We start from the raw sequence: 21,875 nt of genomic DNA, 5'->3' as shown, positions 1-21,875 counted from the left end.
ATATATCTTTAATCCTCACATATATAATATTCATGACCATCTGTCTGTATATACATATATAACACATGTATACACACATGTGTACACATATATGTGTGTATATATATAATAACAATGCACAAATATTGTGCAAGTATTATTGGTCCCATTTTACAGATAAAAACACTAATACTAGAGAAGTTTAGGTCTGAGAATCTATAAAGGCTATAAACAAATCTATAAAAATTTATAGACTAGATATACTACCCCCTCCCCTGTACCTCAGGTACAGGCAAGCTGCTTGAACCTGATGTTAGTTTCATTTCCTTAAGCATTTCTCCAGGATGCATTTCACACATTCTGAGAGTTGGAAGAAACTTGAAAGGTCACTTAAAAATGTGAATTATCCAGTTAGTGAGCTAATTCATACTCATATAAATGATTGATCAGACTATGGGTGCAGGTACTGGATTCTCCATTGCATGCAAGTCCTCACAGGGTGATTTCTGAAACTGAGAGGGAGATGGGGAAAAAAAAAGAAAGGATTGATGATGTCAGCTTTGAGATCAGTATTTAGAGGTAAGTTATAGGGACCAGAGATGAGGACCACAGATTGGAACCTGTCCTGAGAGTTGAGTCAGACATGGGAAGGTCACATTCGAGGGGTGGGATTGAACCAGTAACAGGCAGGATTTATTACAGAGGTGTCAATCAGCATGTTCCTTAGCAGTGACTGTCACTGGGAGGATGAAAAGGAAGATTATTAGCTCCAGCATCATCTGAGGCAAGGAAGAAGTAAAAGTCAATATTGCCCCTCAAAACTCTTCCCTCCAAATCTTTATCTCCTCTAAAGCTAAGAATTTGGGGATAGAGTACCAGCAGGAACACCCCTCTCTCCCTAAGAACTTTAACTAAAAGATGAAAGGAGGGGGTCATCTTCCTCTAGAAATATTTAGGGAAGGGGAGGGGTGTCATTGTAAGTCCTATCCAGAGAACTTTGGGAAGACTGAAAGAATCAGTATGTCCTTTTCCTTTGAAAGAGTATTGATGAAGGCATGGAAACCATCCATATAATAACTCCTGCCACAGAAAGGCCTTGGGATATAGGTTCTCTAAGGGGATTCTCCAAGATTAGGAAGATGATGTAGTTGGTATGGTCCCACTGGAAAGTCAAGAGTTGAGAGGGGGAGTCAACGTAAGCTTCCAAAGATTTCAGTGGGAGACTTGATGTGAGCTCTTTGAGAATTTCAGAAGGGGGTCAGGGTGAACGGCCCACATCTCTGCCTACGTTTGGCAGTACAAAGGCAGAAATTAAACAGTCCTGTCATCCTGAAGAAGTTTACATTCCATTAAGAGAGACAATATGTCCGTGTATTGGTGTGTACAAAATAGAAGGGATAGACTAGACCTATGCAGGAAGTTGCCAGAGAGGAACTTCCTCTCTAAATACAAGTTAGCATCTTCTCTGCAATTGAGAGTCTCAGAAAGTTTCCCAGAGTGCTGGAAGGTTATTTGTGTGTGTGTGTGTGTGTGTGTGTGTGTGTGTGTGTGTGTAAATACACATCTATGTCTATATACATATATGTACACACACACACACACACATATATATATATATATGTACACACACATATATATACACACATACAACATTTTGAGGGGTAGGGGAAGAAAACTGGAAGCTAGAAATCAGGAAAGGTTAGAGCTTGAACTGAGACTTAAGAAAATTAGAAATTCTAAGAGGCAAAAGTGAAGAGAGGATACATTGCAGTATGGAGGCTAGCAAAAGCATGGATGGACACAAGAGATGGAATGTCATGTATGAGAAACATCCAGAAGATTATTTAGGTGGAAGTATAGACTGAATAATGTGTAATGAAGCTGGAAAGGTAGATTGGGTCCAAGTTGTAAAAGGCTTAAAATACCAAAAAGAGACATTTATATTTGATTCTGTGGGTAATATTGAGTTTATTTCAGTTTATGAGTTGGTGAGTCTTGTGCTTTGGCAGATGTGTAGAGGATAGACTGGAGACATGAAGAAAAAAGTCCGTTAAGAGGAATTTCAATTATATAGTGAAATGTGGTGGGGGTGATGGCTATATGACAGAAAAAAGAAGCTCATAAAAGATTTTATGCTGGTAAAAATGATAAGACTTGACAACAGACTGGATATAGGGGATGAAATTGAGGAATTGTGAATGATATTGGGGTTATAAATATGGGTAACTGGAAGATTCCCAAAATAGGGAAATTTGAAAAAGGGTTAGATTTGGGGGGGAAAGATTTCTTTTTTGGATATAATAAGTTTGTGATGCCCATGGCAAATTCAATTTAATATGTCTAGTTGGTGATGTGAGACTAAAGTTCAGGATTGAAAATGAATGAATATGCATGTGGGAATAATCTGTATAGAAGTGATAATTAAATCCATGGGAGCTGTGAAATCACCGAGAGAGAAAATAATTGGAGAGAGAAGAGGGCTCAGATGGAACCTTGGCATATGCCTAGAGCTACTGGACATAATATTGGCGATGACCATGTAAAGGGAAAGGAGACATGTAGTGGGAAAAATCAAGCATTTATTAAGTACCTGCTATGTGCCAGATACTATGCTAAGCAATTTACAAATGTCAACTTATTTGATCCTCCCTGCAATGTTGTGAGGCAGGTGCTATTATTATCCTCATTTTGTAGTTGAAGAGAGTGAGTCAAAGTTGAAGAGAACAGTGTCACACAACAAGTAGGTTTTTGAAGCTAGACTTGAATTCAGATCTTCCTGACTCCAGATTTAGTACTCTATCCATTGGACCACTTAGCTGCTTCATGCAGGAGATGGAGGAAAAAACATAAAACCATAGAGAGGCAGAGAGTACCCAGGGAGTGAAAATGGTTAGTAGTGTTAAATGCTGCAGATGTCAAGAGGGAGTGAGTATTAAGAAAAGTCCTTCATATTTGGTAATTAAGAGTCTGTTGGCAACTTTAGAAATAGCTGTTTCAATTCATGATAAAAACAGAAACCAGTTTGCAAAGAATTGAAGAGTGAGGGCATCAGAAGAAAAGGTAATGAGAGTACCCATCTTTTTCTAGAGGCTTACCTTTCAGAAAGTCAGGAGAGATATAAGATAGCTAGAAGGGATGTCAAGATCTAATGAGAGCTTTGGTGGGGTTTTTTAATGTTGGAAAGACAGGCATATTTGTGGGAAGCAGGGAAGAAAAATAGAGAAAAATTGAAGATTAGAGAAACAGAGGGCATTAAGTGAGGGAGAGCTTTTGAATATGGGAAGAGATGAGATCCATATTCAAGGGAACATGGAGAAGATCCACCACTTCATTAGAGACTAAAATAAGGAACTCTTTATTTATGAGGCAATTGGGGATCACACAATTAAAGTTAGATGTTTGAGACTGGATTTGAACTCAGGTTCTCCTGACTTCAGCACTGGTACCTTATCTGTTGAACCATCTTGCTAAGAGACTAAATAAGGGAGAAAAGAATGAGAAATGAAGTTCAAAAACTGTGAGAGATGTAGAATAATAGAGAAGAGGTAGCTTGAGACATTTTGAGCCTTTTTACTCAGTAACAGATGAGGTAAGGTCTTCAGTTGTGCATGTGTTGGGAAGGGGAGTGGTGATGTGGAAGGTCTGAGGAGAGAAAAGAAGATTTGGAATAGCCTCTACTGGGGATGGGATATAGACTCAACAATTATCAACAAATCAGTGAAGAATTTATCAGTTACTAAAAGCTGGGGAGCTCTGTTTCCAGCAAATATTTAAATCGTTGGCAAGTCCTTACCTTGCCTCTAGACTGGATCATATATTCCAGCTTATATTCTTGAATTTACATATGTGAAAAAAATATATTTACACACATACATATATATGTATACATATAATTTCATGTTACTACATTGCTATTTTATTATAATGTGTTCCTTTTGCATAAAGCATATTCTTCCATAGCCACATTCTGGAGTCCCACCCTAGGTGCCAGGCTTATATCTCAGGTTATATTTATCTCCTTGTGTTAAGATAGCAAGCCCACTTTAGTAATTACTGTGGGCACACTGATGAATAAACATTCAAAGCTATGAGTGTCACAGAGTCACAACCTTTCTACTTGGAAAGAGTCTCAAAGATCATTTCATCCAACCCTAACCAGAACAAGAATGATCCCTACAGCATCCCTGACCAATAGTCATCCAGCTTTTGGATGTAAAGTGGAACCACTCACTATCTCTTGAGATAGTCCATTCCCGTTTGGAAAGCTCTAATTATAAGGAAATTTTTCCTTATATCAAGACTAATTGTTTCTAGATTTTCCTCTTTCTTGACCCAAGAACCAATAAAACAAGTCTTTCACAACCTTTCAAATCCTTGAAGAGTTTTCATGTCTCTCGTTGTTGTTGTTGTTGTTGTTGCTGCTGCTGAGACAATTGGGCTTAAGTGACTTGCCCAGGTTCACATAGCCAGGCAGTATTAAGTGTCTGAGGTCACATTTGGACTCAAGTTCTCCAGACTTCAGGGCTGGTGCCTACCTGCCTATTCACCTAGCTGCCCCTATTATGTCTCTCTTAATAAAGCCTAAGGTCATGAGGCAGGTTGGTGATACATAGAGCACTGAGTTTGGAATCAGGAAGGCTCATCTTCCTGAGTTCAAATGGGGTCTCAGAAACTTAACTAATTGTATAATTGTGGCAAATCCCATTTGCCTTAGTTTCCTCATCTGAAAAATGAGTCCAAAAGAAAATGGCAAACCCCTCCAGTAGCTTTGCTAAGAAAATCCAAAATGGGGCTATGAAGAGTCACACACAACTGAAATTATTGAACAACAACAACAACAAAAGTCACATAAGTGTTCTTGGCTGCCATGTCACAGTATTGACTTATATGAAGCTTGTAGTCCACAAAACTCTTCTACATCTTCTTTTGAAATCTCTTATAGTAACAGTGCTCATCTCGTACATGTGAAGTTATTTTTTAAAAATATATAAATACTAAATTTCATATTATTCTATTAACCCAATGTTCTAGTCTATTAACATGCTTTTGGATCCTGACTTTTTCATCAGTATGTTAATTATCCCTAGAAAGGGAATCTTATCACTTATATTTTATCACATGATCACTTCCCTTGGAAGTGAGGGACAGATTCTACTCTGTCTCCCACCATGGTATGGAGCAGTGGCTTGAATCATCCCTAAGAATTCTGGAATTTTAAGTTTTTGTTGGTCTCTCTAGAAAGAAATTATACAGAGACTTGGACTAGATTGCAGGATTTTGACATAGATCCTCAAAAGCTTGGAACTGGGAGCAGGAAGCAAGGAAAAGGAGAAAACAGAGACAATGGAGAGGCTAGAATCTCATATTAATTCTCTGCTTTTCTGTAAGCTAAATTATGTCAGTAAAAATATATTAGAAAGTGATAGACTTTGTCACCCTTAGAAGTGATTCTGGGGTATGTGTGTGTGTGTGTGTGTGTGTGTGTGTGTGTGTGTGTGTGTATGGAAAAGAGCCAAGATTGAGGAATGAAGGGACACAACTGCCAAATTTCCCTCAAAACTTCTGCAAAATGACTAAAGAAAATGTCAGATTGAAAAAAATCAACAAAATTTCACAGTAAGCTTTTTTTTTTATTCTAGGGCAACTTAGGAAGACAAAAAAAAGAGGTCTGTGGACGCATGTGGGGGGACTGGCTACAAATGGAATGGCTGAAACAGTATTAGCTGTGGGCCCAGAAGATAGAAGCTGCAGCAATAGTACTGGCTCTGGTCACTTGGTCAGAAAAAAATTCCAGGGGATCCCTATGCTAGCAATGGGCATAAGATTAGGTGCCATCTGGTAGCTTTTTATCTTATTACCTAGTCTCAGAATGCAGTTCCAGGGCAAAGAGGATTGATTGCTTTCATGAGGGAGCAGAAGCCCTAGCTAGATAATGACTAGAGTATAGATCAGAAAGGCAGTGACCAGACCTTTTCCCCAGATCATATCATACTGGAAGCACTGAAAATGTACAGTCCTCCCAGACTTAATTACAAAAGCATAAACCAGACATTCTGTCCCCTTGAGGTCATCAGAACACAACTCTAACAAAGTCTAAAGTCAAGAAATAGATTAGAAAAGGGAACAAACAAATAAAAAGAATCTGGCCATAAGAGTTTCTATGGTGACAGGAAAGTGCAAAACATAAATTCAAAAGAAAACAATGACTTGAAATCATCTTCAAGTGAAAGAAAAAAATGCAGATTGGTCATAAGCCCAACATAAGCTTAAGCTTAAAAAAAAGAGAAAAAAAAAAGACTTTAAAAATTAAATAGGGACAGCTAGGTGGTGCAGTGGATAGAGCACCAGCCCTGAAGTCAGGAGACCTGAATTCAGATCTGACCTCAGACATTTAACACTTTCTAGCTGTGTGACCCTGGGCAAGTCACTTAACCCCAATTGCCTCAGCAAAAACAAACAAACAAACAAATAAATAGATAGATAAAAATTAAATATGAATTGTAGAAGAAAAATTGGGGGAAGAAATTAGGTCAATGCAAGAAAATTAGAGATATATAGAAAATTATAAAAAAGAATTTATAGCTTGATAAGAGGTACAAAAAATGCTAGAAAAAATAACTCCTTAAAACTTAGACTTGGTCAAATGAAATAAAAAATAATAAAAACAAAGTCAAAAGACTGAAAAAGTAGAAAGTGGTTCTGCCCTGAATGGGGCTCTATAAAAACAAAATGTGTTGCTAAGGAAAAGGCTGTGGGCTAGGAGAAAGATGAATCTTTAGAGGCTGAAAGTCTCCTGCATTACCTTGTATGGTTAATTATTTTTTCTCTGTATACTAATTAGTTTTATTTTCCCCAAAGCTCTTTGAGAACCAGACCTATGTCTTATATTTTGAATTCCTCACTATATTTAGAAAGATGTCCCACACATAGTCAGACTTCAATAAATATTGGATACAGTACCCACCTCAAGATTCTCAGTTTACACAAATTCATCTTTCATCTCAACTTAATTTTCTCTTTTTGGCTTACTGCTCCCATCTGGAGGTTAGTCCAGGAAAATCTCTCATTATAAAATACTCCCTGAGAGCTAGGAGGCAGCTAGTACAGACAAGTCAAACCACTATCATCAAACCACTATCATAATCTTGATCACCATCTCCTCTCAGATCCTTATATAGACTGTCCAGAACCCTTAGCTCAAGTCTTGGGAATGGCCATGCTTCCAGCCTAGTATCCATAATCATTATCTAGGGAAGCAGGGAAGCATCTCCTATGGAGATGTGCTCTTCCAGCTATTCCTGCACATGCTATGGTCACATCTATTGAAGATCCAGAAAAGAGGTTTCTTGCCACCAAAGTCCTTGATGCTGTCAAACAGTTAAGCATCAGAAACTAATATGATTTGATCAATGGTAATGACATTAAAGAAGACCATCTGCTTTGCTGCTGCATCCTAAGGACCATGAAACTTTTCTATCTGACTTGCGGTTGAAACCTTCTAATGTGTGTTGTCCCCCCCAAAAGAATGTGAGCCTTGAGAGCTAGAACTGTCTTGTTTTTCTTTTTTGTGCCCCTAGCACTTAGCACAATGTTTTGCACAAAGTAAGAGCTTAATAAATGTCTTATTCATTTATTCATTCATTCATAGTTCATATTTAGGTTTACATAAAATATGGAAATAAGGTCCTTGGTAGAGGAGGGGAAGAGGGGAAAGCTCTGAACAAATGGCAACTGAGCTGGTTGAGTCTCCAGTACCCCAATGGATATTTATTTAATACATGTTTGATGAATCTTCTTGATTCCAAACCCAATGCTCTATCCCCTGCACTCCCTAGATGCCTGGATACTCAATTAATGGCCAATAACTAATCAATTTAATAAATGTTTAATAAATTAAATTCAATTGAATTAACTTGTCCTGTCTTTCTGCATGGTCTCTCCTAACTGACTTGCTTCTTATCACTTTAATAAGCTCTTATCTAAGTTATATGGAAGTGCAAACTAAAGAGGCTGAATTTGGGTTCCTTTTCAGGGGCTTTGCTGGACTTTGACAGCAGGTCAGAGCAATGGATCCATCCTTACCAAACATTTGCTGATATGAATGCTGGAGCAGATACTGAAGTGTGGAAACAGAAACAGGAAGAATTCAGTGTTGACTTATTTCTTTCAATAAGCAAAAGGGGGTCATTCTTGTATCCATATACAAGATACAGACATTTTTAGGGGACCAGTGATTGAGATTATCCCTATTCATATAGAAGACAGACCTATTCTACAGAGATTTGTGACCAGAACCATCCCTTTATATATGCATCTCAAAGATCTGTCACAGAATCATAAAATTATAAAATTGATGTTATAAGGGATGTCAGAGGGCATGAAATACAATATATGAATCCTATCTTTACTATCAATAACAGGTGGTCATCTGGCCTTTATTTGCAGACCATCAATGATGGAGAGCTCATTACCCCTAAGGCTACTCTATTAAAAATATTTAAAAAACTCTAGTTAGTTAAGATCATAGATTTTTAGCTAGAAGGGTTCTTGAGCAGCTAGGTGGCACAGTGGATACAGCATCAGCCTTGGAGTCAAGAATACCTGAGTTCAAATCTGTCCTCAAATACCAGCTGTGTGACCCTGGACAAGTCCCTCTATCCCATTTGCCTCAATTTCCCCAACTGAAAAATGAGTTACAGAAGGAAATGCAAACTACTTCCATATCTTTGGCCAATAAAACCCCAAATAGAATCACAAAGAGAGAGAGACGTGATTGAAATGATTCAATAATAGCCCATGTAGTTCAATTCTCTTAATTTTATAGGCCCAGAGAGGTTAAGTTATTCATCCACAGACACAGAGGTAATAAGTGACAGAAGCAGCATTTAAAACCAGGTTCTCTGACTCTATATTCAATACTCTTTCTACAATGCTATGCGAGGGAGTCCATTCCCATATGCACAAGATACAGACCTGTATCCCCTGAGATGCACTGCTATTCCTATGGCTAGGAATGCCCCTCTCCCTTCAGAGGACAAAAATCTGTCTCAAGGACATATATAATTGAGGTATATACTACACCTCAGAGTAGATAGTGGGAAGAGCATTGGCCCTGGATCTTTAAGGAGTTGAATTAAAATCAGCCTTTTCCCATCATTTCCTGTATGACCTAAGTATTTAGCTTCTCTGAACCTGAATTTTTGCATCTTATTAGTACAGTATAGAAGTAACACTTTACTACTTACCTCACAGAGTTCTTGTGATAAAAATGTTTTGTAAATGTTATAGATGGAAGATCTTATTATTTAGGACCCAGACCTTCCCCAAAAGGAATCAAGCTCTATATACTTCTAGCTCAGACCTGCCACAGAATCATAAAATTGGAGTTGAAAAGGATTTGAAAAGTTATTTAATCCAACCCTCCAATAAATCATGAATTCCCTCTACATCTTTGAGAAATAGTCAGCTAGTCTTTAAGGCAACTTGGGGGATGCAGTGGACAGAGGGCATCAGATTTGGAATGAGGAAGACTCCTCAGACAAGTACTTACCTAGCTGTGTGACTCTGACAAGTCACTTAACTCTCTTTACCTCAATTTCCCATCTGCAAAATGAGCTAGAGAAGGAAATGGCAAATCACTCCAGTACCCTTGCCAAGAAAACCTGGGTCACAGAAAGTAAGACATCACTGAAAAATGACTCAAGAACATCCAGTCTTTGAGGGAGAACTCACCAATTCCCAAGGCAATATGCTGTTTTGGTTAGTAATAATTGTTAGCATGACAGCACCGTAAATTTAGAGCTAAAAGAGGCCTGGAAGATCATCTAGTCCCAAACTCTTATTTTATAGTTGAGAAAACAGAGGCTTCATGAGGTCAAAGAACTTTCCCAAAATTATAGAGAATGGCTGGAATTCAAATTCAGATCCATCGAGTTCCAAGCTTTTTGATCTGTCCATTATTTGACCTGGGATTTCTTCAGACACACAGAGCACAAATATAGTGTCATACATACAATAGAGTTCATTCTCACATTCTAAAGAGACATTTGACTAAGGTATCCCTTGTATATTCAGAGGGCATAAACCTGTCCTAAGAAGCTTTTAGGTCAGCACTATATACTCGAGGACTTCACTAATCTCTGAACTTGCAGACCTCTTTAAACACTCTAAAAAAAGAGATCTTCATGAACATTTCAGTATACAAATAATAGAAAAGAGAGTTGCATATGAAATCATGAACTTCTGCCTTTTTTCCAAATATATGTTAAATTTAATGAAGTAGAAACAATATTGTCCTGTATGTACCCTCTTCTAAATTTCTTTTTCTTTTGTGCATTTTAGATGTCTTACTGACATTCTTTTTTATTTCTTTCTTTCATATCTATTAATACATAAATTTTCCAAGGATTTGCTGATAGATATTGCTGTCAATCATATAAGAATCGACAAGCATGGAAAAACCAGTTTATCATATGGTTAGACTTAACTATATACAAAAAGTAACAGGATCTGAGCAGAAGTTTGGTAGCCTTATGTATATATATGTATATATATATATTTATATTTATATAGATAAAATGAGCATGATGGGATTTTATAGAAAGCAGAAGGGAAGATATAGATATATCTATATCAGATAAAATGGCAAAGTAGTCAGTAAACACCAGATTTGTTGCTGGGATTTGTAAACTGAATATTATTAACACCTAAATTGAATGATATAAGCTTGATTCTTTAAGCTCTAGGTATGGCTCCACTTATCTTAAGTAAATCATGGTTAGAAAGTTATGACAAAATTTTTCTAATCACAGTATCAATAGCCATTAAACCCAAACACTCTTGATATACCAATAATTTATCTTGGCTTTGTCTGATACTCTTCTAAAATGGTGATGTGGTCAGAACCCGAACATCCTGGATCCCAGTCTAAGCCTCTGCCCACCAAACATACATTTTCAAAGGCAACTGAATCTTTCTTCTTTCTCCCACAAAGGACTAAATGGATTGTAGATCTGGAGCAAAGCCAGCAGTTCTAACTCTTACCTCCCCACCTCCCCCACCTCCCCCACCCCCCACCATTCTGCCTCTGTGATCCAAGAGCCCTACACTGTGGTCCATGGGAAGTATTTGCAGCAATTGTTCCTGATCTTTAGCAGATTACAAGGAAGATGGGGCCAGAGTGGAGGAGTGTGTGTGTGTGTGTGTGTGTGTGTGTGTGTGTGTGTGTGCGTGCATGTACTGGGAGCAGGCCATTTGTGGTGGGAAGTTTGCAGAAAAAAGGAAGCATTAATTGAAATCTTGTGATAAGGCTAGTGAGTTAAACATACTAACCAGATAAAAAAATCTTAAAAAAACCAAAACCCTGAGGTTATCATTAGATTACCAGAAACTAGTCATAGCCCTTGGCAAACAGCTTCTGGATACAACAATGTAATGAACAATGGTCTAAGAGTCCTGGTGAGTTAAATTGCAGTTTGCTTCAAAACTTGTATGACTTTATATAAATCAATTCTACTTCTTTGCTCTTCAGTTTCCTGCTTTGTCCACCAAACATACTCATATTCCTTGGGGTAGGGATTAGGGGTAGGGATCAGATTTCTTGATAATTTCTAGACTTTTCAAATTTTATATTAGTTTTAGGTTTGTTGTGGGTTTTTTTTTTAAGGTAATTGGGGTTAAGTGACTTGTCCAGGATCACACTGCTAGTAACTCAAGTCCTCCTGACTCCAGGGCCAGTGCTCTATCCACTGCACCATCTAGCTGTCCCTTCTAAATTACTATTGTGAAGAAAATATGCATTAGCCAAAAATCAAGCTGTATTTCAGATTGACCTATTTGATTGGATTAGAAGAAGTGATTTGCAATAGGACATAAATATGGTGTGTGACATTGAACCAATTACTTATCTTCTTTGAAACTGGGGAAACAACCTCCAAATCCTAGGGGAGGCAAGGAAGGATATATCTCCTGAAGTTGCTTTAAAAAAGGAAAGAATTAATTTGCAGAGATAGGAGCTCTAGTCTCAGTACCAACAATAGATGATTGTTAAAATCAGGACAGCAAAGGTCCAGTGACTGGGAAAGCAGTACTGGATGCATGTTTGGGCTGAGATTTCCCTCCCTCCCTCCCTCCTTTGCATATTTCCATATTCTTAGGCATCAATAAACCAGTCAGTCAATTGGTCAGAAGCATTTAGTAAGTGCTTGCTACATGCTAGGAAATGTTCTGTGTTGAGGATATGAAGAAAGGCAATACTGCATTTATGAAATCAGTCTGGGCTGACTTTTTGGTTAATTTTGCTGATGGTCTCTCTTTTCCCCTCACTCTGTTCCCCTTTGTTTTTCCCCTTTGTTTTTTATTCTTTGTTATGGTAGCCTGCTTATTGGATAGGGGAGAACAGAGAGAAATATTCACAGATGGCATTGGGGAAAGATCTGCAACAGGTAAAATTATAGCCAATAAACATAGGAATAAAGCTGGAATTTACAGTCTAACCATTAACCCCTGAGTAAGTTATTTGATATGCTTATCTTAAATAAAGAGAAGTAATAAAAATTGATTTAGGAATTATCTTATCATTTACCAGCTAATCATCTGAGCTAAAATTTGGTGTCTCAGCTAAATTCTGCAAGCTTGAGCTAGCGATATGACATGCTGTCTCAAGCTAAAGGTGGCTATACTAAAATTTCCTTATGATATAACATAGGACAATACCATGGTACTTTTTATGAGCTGATGGTGACTCTGGCAGATTATACTGGGATTGATATTTTACAGGCAATAGCTCAGACTTAACATAATTTGAATACACTCTATTAAATAACTGCTGCACTGCTCACACTATCAACTAGAGTAAATTTGCTATGCTGGTTTTACTTTTATTGACTCTGATTTCTTGGTTTTGTTTTCATTGAAAAAAGTGGATATAATTGTGAAGCAGAAATATTCTTGAAAATACACAATAATTTTGCCCACTGCTTTGTGCCCTCCTGTACCAATGAAGATCTTATGCAACCTCCTCCATGGGATAAAAGTTAGAAAACTCTGTTTTGACAGATGTGTTCATCAGTAATGTCACAGGAACTTTAAAATTTCCTTTTATTTGTCTTTATTATTTGGGTTTCAGGACCACCTCTCCTAATTAGGATGTTTTTTGGTTGGCTGAAGCCTGTCTCATGGGCTATTAATATTAAGTCAAGGCCTCAGACACTCCTGAGATATGAAATCAAAATGAATCCAAGACTTTCCAAAGTAATTTAACTTACTTTATTGGTAGAAGTATTCCAATTGGCTTTAATTCTGTGCTTATATTTATGGCATGCAAATCCTCCCTCTCCATTAGCAAACTCTAAATTTTGCAAACTTGTTTTTTTTTGGGGGGAGATGGTAAATTTTTCTTTTATTGATTTTAAACTTGAATACAAAATGAGAAAAGAAAAAAAACATTTTCATATATACAGAAGAACAAAAGAGAGGATTCAATATAAATTTCCATTTCAACAAATTTTCATGTTAAGAAAATCTTTAAGAGAGGATTCAATATAAATTTTCATTTCAATAAATTTCCATATCAAGAAAACCTATATAATAAATATTACCCTTTGTTTTCAAAGCTGCCTAGGTTTTCTTGGCTACCTTATGGGTTTTCTTTTGTTCTTCACTGTGTACTTTTAACTTTATTTTCCCCTTTCCCTAAAGAAAGCTACAATTAAACCTGGATTATATATACATATTCATAAATATCTATAAACATACACATATGTACACATATATACTCACATACATACATATATATGAATGCCATGCTTATCTTTAATTGTCATCTGTTTTTCTGAAGGATATCTTCCTTCATAAGTCTGAATCTTTCATGTTTTCTAAATTATACCACAGCAATATTCTAACCCAATCACACTCTATCTGAGAGATTGTCTGTGAAAGTTCCCCCCGCCTTATTTTCTGCATTCCTTCTATTCTTGACTGCATAGGTTTTATTTATACAAGAAAATTTTAATTTAAAATAATCAAAATTATCCATTTTATACTTCAACAATACTCTCACATTACAATATAATTTAAGATCTGATGTTGCTGAATCTGCTTCCTTTACATCTTTTTACCCTGGTTTTTTTGTAGTTCCTGACCTTTTGTTCTTCTTAATAAACTTTATTATTATTTTTTGATAATCTCTTGAAAGACAATGTCCAGGCTCTTTCAGGTAGACTAATAATTTTAAAATTATCTCCCCTGGATATATTTTCAGGAGGTTGTTTCTCCAATGAAATATTTCACATTTTTTTTTTTCTATTTTGTCTTTCTTCCTTTTTTTTCCTTTTGCTTTATTGGATCGATTTCTCCTAAGTCTTTAGCTTTTATTTGCTCAATTCGAATTTTTAAAGAATTATTTTCCCCAGTAAGTTTTTATATCTCCTTTCCCATTTGTCCAGTTGTGCTTTTTTAGACGTTCTTCTCCTCATTAGCTTTTTATATTTTCTTTCGCACCAGTCTCAATTCTCTTCTTAATTTTTCCTTTATCTCTCTCACTTGATTTTTCAAAATCCCTTTTGAGCTTTTCTATAGCCTAAGACCAATTTTTATTTTCCTTGGAGGCTTTGGATGTAATTACTTTGACTGTTATCTTCTTCTGAGTGTGTGTTTTGATATTCTTTGTCACCTTAGCAACTTTTTATAGTCAGAATTTTTTTCTTTTATTCTGCTCATTTTCCTAGCCTATTAATCTACTTTTAACTCTTTGTTAAAATCAGGCTCTATTTCCAGGCAGAGGATACATTGTCCCAAGTTTCAAGGGTTTTTCAGAGATTTTTCTAGAGTCCTGACCACAAGCCCAGTTTTCTAGCCTGGAATTGTTAGGATTGTCTCCACCCCATTTTAGCTGTAAGATATAGTGTGTTAAAGCAAGGGTCCTTCCTCAGTGCTAGTAAAGAGATTTCCTATGAGCAGAGGCCTCTGGAAAGTGCCACTAACACCACTACCTATACCCACTCTTGATTTGCTGATTTCCCCCTCTCACCCTACTGAAAAACTTTTCCTGCTGACCTTGCAAATCATTTTTGGTGCCTCAGGAATGAGAAGTCTAGAAACCACCAGTACTACTGCTGATTCAGAAGCCCCCTATGCCAATTCTTGTTTTGTTGGCACTGCAACCTGTTTGGGGCTATACTGGTGTTACCTGTGCTGGAACAGGGTGGAATTCCACCCTGGTGCCACAGATCTTTCCTGCTGACTTTCTAAATTGTTTTTGGCTGGAAAGTGTTTTATACCACTGTAATGTCCAGGCTAGCTCTCTGGAGGTCCTTCAAATGGACCTTGGTTTCAGTAGAATAATAACTACAAGAATAGTCAGGAATAAAGTCCAAAGTCTTTATTATCTCCTTCACAGTCTATCTCCTTCACCTGGGGCCAGGTTAGCTTTATGGGAGACCAAGGCCTCAGTGAGAAGTGAAGGATGACAGGCCAGCCACTTTGAGGGTCTCTGTCTTCAAGTCTCTTCACGAGTCTTCCTCAAAGTCTGACTCTGACCTCTTAAATACTCTATTACAATTAAATCCATTCATCATACTGAATATAAGCCAACCATTATATCACTAGGGAACCATTATTTGTTGTAAGATTAAATCAATCATAGAGATCAATCAACTAGAGAACAATTAATCACCATGCTAAACTAGATAACCATTGTCTTATCAATTCCACTGAGTTAACACCTTGTTATAAAAATCCTTACCTCAACTATATTTCTCCAGAATTCTGGCTCATTACCCTTCACCTTTTGGGGTATTCTGATGCTCTAAAATTTACCTATAGTTGTTATTTAATGGAATTTGGAGTAGTTTGGGGGAGAAGTTGGGAAATTCCTGCCTTTACTCTGCCATCTTGGCTCCATCTCCTGTTATTTTTTTCTAACTCAGTAAGGATATTTTTTAGTAAATCAAAGGGAATGACATTGAATAAATAAATTAATTAGTAAAATTGTCATTAAAAATTATATTGGCTTTGTCTATCTAAGTCTTTTGTTTTGGCAGACATAATCTTAAGTATTTTACACTGTCTAGTTATTTTAAATCATTTAAAATAATATTGAACAATATTGTATGCAGTTTCCCCAGTTTTCTCTTTTGATTAGATTTATTTTAGCTTTAACTTTGAGATCATAATTACTACCCCTGCTTTTTTAATAAAATAAATTCCATCCCAGTCTTTTATTTTATCTTTATAGCTTTCATTTTTAGAGCCTTTCCTGAATGTAACATATCATTGAATTCAAAATTTTAATCTGTTATCACTTTCCATTTTATATATTTATTATCACCTTTGGATGTGATTTCTGAGAGGTTGTCAGTAACCTCTGAGAAACTGTAAAAATGAATGAAATATTATTTCAGAGAAATATTGTCTCAAGTTTCAACATAGGGAAAAGAGTATGAGTTTGACTTTGATTCCTGAAAAATTTCTATAGTATAATTATTTTTAAATTTTTGTTATTATGAGCTTGACAAATTCTAGCAAAGATAATCATTTCCACATGCAAAAAAATAGAAAGAGAATTGCACAAGATGTGAATCTCTATCACATACAACTTGCCTCGTTTTTTCTTAAATGTATAATCTAGTTTTCTAGTCAAGCTTGGGATATTTTGCATAACATTTCCCCATTGTTGGAGAGAATGCTGAAACAATGCTTAATCAAGAACTTGGAGAGGAGAGATGGTCTTCTTTTTCTTCTATGAAAGAGGACATGCTTTGTTCTAATCTCTCTCTCTGGCACCAATTCCAGGCACATGCCAGTTAACAGTGAATGCTAGAGGGAAGATACAAAATGGATTTCAATAGACTAAAATGATGGGTCAAATCTAATCAAATGAAATTTAACATCCATTTAAAAAATGTTGAGTTTCAAATTCTCTCTACTCCCCCTCCGCTGCCCTCTCTCAACCACTGAGAAGGCAAACATGCTATCAGTTTAGTTGTACAAAACATTTCCATATTAACCATGTTTTTAAAAAGAGAGAGAGAAAATGTTTCTATCTACATTCAAAATTCATCAGTTTTCTTTCTCTGGAGGTAGATAACATTTTTCATAAGTTCAGATTTAAGATGAAAAATTTAACTTTACAAGAACAGAATCCAAGCGATATGGCTAGAAGATAGTTCACATAAAAATGATCTGGAGATTTTAGGGGACAAATTTCAATATTGCAAATCTCAATATCATTGTAACATGACAGCCAAAACTATACATGTGATTCTGTTCAAGTCAATTCACTACTCTGTCCAATATGTATCTTGCAACCCTCTGAGCTACTTCTCCAAATGCAGGAGTGTTGGCATTTCTAAATTTGTAGATTGGGATTTCAGTGGCTGACTACTCCTAGGTTTCTAGGGGGGTACCCATTCCTACCACTATAATTCTCAAGTCCTCACCAATGTGCTTCCTTTTACAGTCAGTAGACATCATTATTTCTTAGATAAAGCATTTATTAGGATGGCATAGTAAAAATAGTATCTAAAAAAATTCCATCCATAAATTGGGATTTACTCCCCCACAAATACACATGGCACCTGTGGAAAAAGTAGACATAAACTCAGAGTCTGATGTCAATGAGGCACATATGTGATCAAGACAACTTTCAATTCTATAGCCACTGGATCTAGAAGTCCTTTTTCTCCAATGGAATCCTCACATAAACTCTCCTTAAGCATAGCATTTCTAGTGGGTGTGTTATTCAGTTAGGCTCCCAGTGTCTCTTCCTCCATGCAGCTCTACTCTTGATTACCTGGTCCCAGTTTCTCTTGAGTCCATAACCTTTTTTGTTGCCAGAGATTCCACTATTTGAAGCTGCTTCCAGCTTTTAGTGCTTGTTAAACATGCATATTCATATATGTCTGGAGTATATATGCCTTCCACTCTCTCAACTGTACATCAGACTCTAGGGAACTCACTACTGAATTGTCAAATGAGGTATATCTTTTATGGCAAGTAGTCCAGTACTAAATTCCAGTTTCCACTTGATCCAAATCTGGACTGACTGGAACTGGCTAACTCTCATCAGAACTTAATTATTTCACCACCTCCTGACTCCCCACCTCCAGACTTGGCCAATTTTCAGTTCATTCATTCTATCATTGTTTCCCCTTCTGCTTCAATAAACTTAAAATACTTTGTAATACTTTGTATTATACTTTGTATTGCTCACTTATGAATGTATCCTTTGATTAAGTTAACTGAATTGGGGGATGAACGTGGCAAGAGGGGAAGGAGTCAAATCTTCCACTTTTTTTGTGGGAACAATAATACTTGCCCTGCCTATTTTGGAACAGTTCTGTAAGAAGGAAATCAAGTCATCCTCTTATCAGGAAACGGAGTTATTCCAAGAAGCTTTTTAGCTGACTTCTGTCTCTACAATTCCTATCTGACTATTATGATGGGCATGGCTGTCAGCATAGGTATAACATGAGGGCACCAATACCAAGGGAATATATAAGGCTTCAGTTTATGAAATATTACCAGAGCACTATGGTAGATGCAGGTGGAGAGGTACAGTGTTTACATAAAGCACATCTGTTCTCATGCAACTCTTAACATATTAGTTCTAAAAGACATAAATATTAATGTTTATTAAATAAAGGTAATGATGATTCAAAACTGCTCATCATATCAAGCAAATATCTTGATTCATAGCAAGGCCATGAGTCAGAAAAGATGGATTAAGCTGCTTTCCCCTTACCATCCCAGTGATTTTATATCCCAAGCTGTCATCAATCAAACTCTATTCTCTTCCTTTCCTTTCTTATACTCAACCCCTTTACCCTCCCTTCACCACCGCAATGTCTCATTCTAATGTTGCCCACTCCTTCCCCTCTAATCACAGGTAACAAATCTGCTTTCATCTTAAACCCCTTACTTTTCCATTCACCAATCTTCTTGCATTTATTGACCTTTGTGCCCTTCCTGATAACACTGCTTCCCTAACCCCTTTTCAGCAGTAGTTGCATTTTCATTATATTTCTTACATTATCCCTACTCCCTACTGGCTGAAGATGGAGAGTTGAAATATAACTTACTCTCCTTTACCATGTCTAGATTCTCTCTCTACTACTCAGTAACCTTTTCTTTGAGGTTCCCTCAATCTATATTTGCCACCCAGTCAAGATCCTGGTACCTGTTATTTACTAGGGATTCTCCTTTCCACAATGAGTTCAGTGCCTCTTGGCACACAATCTTTTCCCCATCTCCAGCCTTTATACATACATACATACAAATACCCTAACCTTGCAGTTCCTTAATTTACACATTTCCTATGACCTACTTTTTATCTCACCTGAGTTTATGAATTCTGAATTTCACTTATTTGATCATAATTTGTTGTCATTCTATCTCTCTCCCTGTCTTGCATCCCCTGACCCTGTACTTTATCCTCACTATGACATTCAGTCCCTTAATACCTTAATTCTTTTTCAGCCATCACTCCTACACCAGCTATACTCTCCTACATTTCCCATCCTGATTTCTTGGTGAAGCAGTTCAGCTTTATTTTGCCCTCTTTGATCCTTTATCTATTTTTGCTATGGTCAATTTTGACCTTCCAAACACCAGCCTTGGGTTGCTCATACCACACACTGCCTTCACTCCTATTAGTGCTGGGGAACAAAAGTAGCAAAAATCATGAAACTACATGTGGGTCCACCATAACATTACATTACATAACTTCATCTGGGCCTTCACAGTACTCAGGCAATTCTTTTACACCTCCCTAACTGATTTACTATCCCATTCACCATAATGTCTTTTCCAAATCTATTCATCTCTCCTCATCCCTCCCATGACTTCTTCGCCTGTTCTCCCCAGGCAAAAATTTTGCCTCATGTTACTGAAAAAATTTAAGCCATCAATGGAGATGTCCCTTTTCTCTCTTCCTTTTCCTTTTACATAACTCAGATGCATTCTGCCACCATCTTCTCCTTCACTTATCTCAGATGAAGAGGTGGCCCTTCTCCTTGCCAAGGTTTAGTTTTCTACATAAACAATCCTATTCCATCCTCCTCCAGCATATTGACTTCTCTATCATCCTTAATCTCTCACTAATCTCAAATTTCTCCACGTCTACTGACAATGACACTATTGTTTACAAACATGCTTATCTCTTCCCCATCCTCAAAAAATCCCTTACTTCATTCAGCCACCCTCATAAGCTATTATCCCTTATCTATTCTCCCATTTGTGACTAAACTCCTTGAAAAGATATCTATATTAAGTATCTCTGCTTCTATTCCTCTCACTCTTTTCTCTATACTACAGGACTTCTTAACCTTTTCCCACTTGCAACTCCTTTTTGCTTGAGAAACTTTTATGTGACCCTGGTCATATAGGCATATAAAATAAGTATACAAATCAAACTTATTAATAAATCATAATTTTGCAAACCTCACATTTAGTAACATTACATATAGAGTCACAACCCAGAGTTTAAGAAGCTTTGCTCTACAGTATAGCTTCCAACTTCATTATTCAACTAAAACTATCTCAACATTTTTCAAGTCTTTTAGTTGTCAAATCTAATGACCATTTTATAATCATCATCCTTCTTGGCCTCTTTGCAGTTCTTGACACTTTTGTCATCCTGTTCTCTTTGATTCTAGGTTTTTCTGATAATAATCTCATCAGGTTCTCCTCCTACCTAACCTAAAGTTTTTTTTGTTTTGTTTTGTTTTTTTTACCGGACTGAATTTTCACACAGATTATACCCATTAATTGTGGTTGTCACCCAAGGATCTGGACTGGGTCTTCTTCTCCCTACTTTGGTTATTTCATCAGCTACCATGAATTCAATTATGATTCCTAGATTTACTTATTCTGCTCTAATATCCAGTTTCACTTCCTCCTTTGCTTATGGACATCTCAAACTGGATGTTTTATAGACATTTTAAACTCAATGTGTCCAAAATAGCACTCATCTTTCTCTCCAACCCTCCCCCCATCCCTATTAATTTTTCTATTACTGTGATGGGCATTTTCTCAGTTACTCTGTCTCATAATCTAGTTGTCATTCTCAATTCCTCACTCTTTCCTTCCATATTCAATCAGTTGACAAGTTCTATGAATTTTATCTTTGTAAAATCTCTTTTATATACTCCCTTCTTTCTTTTTCTTTTTTTTTAAATTTAATTTTATTTAATAATAACTTTGTATTGACAGAATCCATGCCAGGATAATTTTTACACAGCATTATCCCTTGCAATCACTTATGTTTCGTTTTTTCCCCTCTCTCCCTCCCCCCCCCCAAGATGGCAAGCAGTCCTATATATGTTAAATATGTTGCAGTATATCCTAGATACAATACATATTTGCAGAACCGAACAGTTCTCCCGCTGCACAGGGAGAATTGGATTCAGAAGGTAAAAATAACTCAGGAAGAAAATCAAAAATCAAATAGTTCACATTCATTTCCCAGTGTTCCTTCTTTGGGTTCCCTTCTTTCTTTTGACACTGCCATTATCTTAGGGAAGGCTACTACCTCGTGTATGGATTGCTGCAATAGCCTGCTGATTAGTCTTTCTGGATCTTCCTAAACCAAAAGTCTGACTCTTTCTCACACACATGCATGAATGCATACACTCAGTATGTCAAAGCAATGAATATAAATCCCAAATGTCTTTGTATTTCCATTTATATTACAATGTATATTGTTCTTCTGTTTCTGCTTAATTTGCTCTGCATCATTTCCTATGATTTCCAAACTCTGCTATTATTTTTCTTTCTTTCTTTCTTCCCTCCTTTCTTTTATTTTCTTCCTTCCTTCCTATTTTTTCTTCCTTCCTTCCTTCCTATTTTTCTTTCTTTCTTTCTTCTTTCTTTCTTTCTTTCTTTTTCTTTCTTTCTTT

General features: G+C 36.6%; 1 pseudogene; it reads right to left on the bottom strand.

Annotated features, from left to right (window-relative positions):
- LOC127544676 (ribonucleoside-diphosphate reductase subunit M2-like) overlaps positions 1–21,875 on the bottom strand; it is a 681,272-nt pseudogene that overhangs the window by 117,319 nt on the left and 542,078 nt on the right.

The sequence above is a fragment of the Antechinus flavipes genome, chromosome 1 (assembly GCF_016432865.1).
Source record: "Antechinus flavipes isolate AdamAnt ecotype Samford, QLD, Australia chromosome 1, AdamAnt_v2, whole genome shotgun sequence".
NCBI classification, from domain to species: Eukaryota; Metazoa; Chordata; class Mammalia; order Dasyuromorphia; family Dasyuridae; genus Antechinus; species Antechinus flavipes.
The sequence above is the reverse complement of the archived record's forward strand: the minus strand, read 5'-3'. Positions and strand labels throughout refer to the sequence as shown.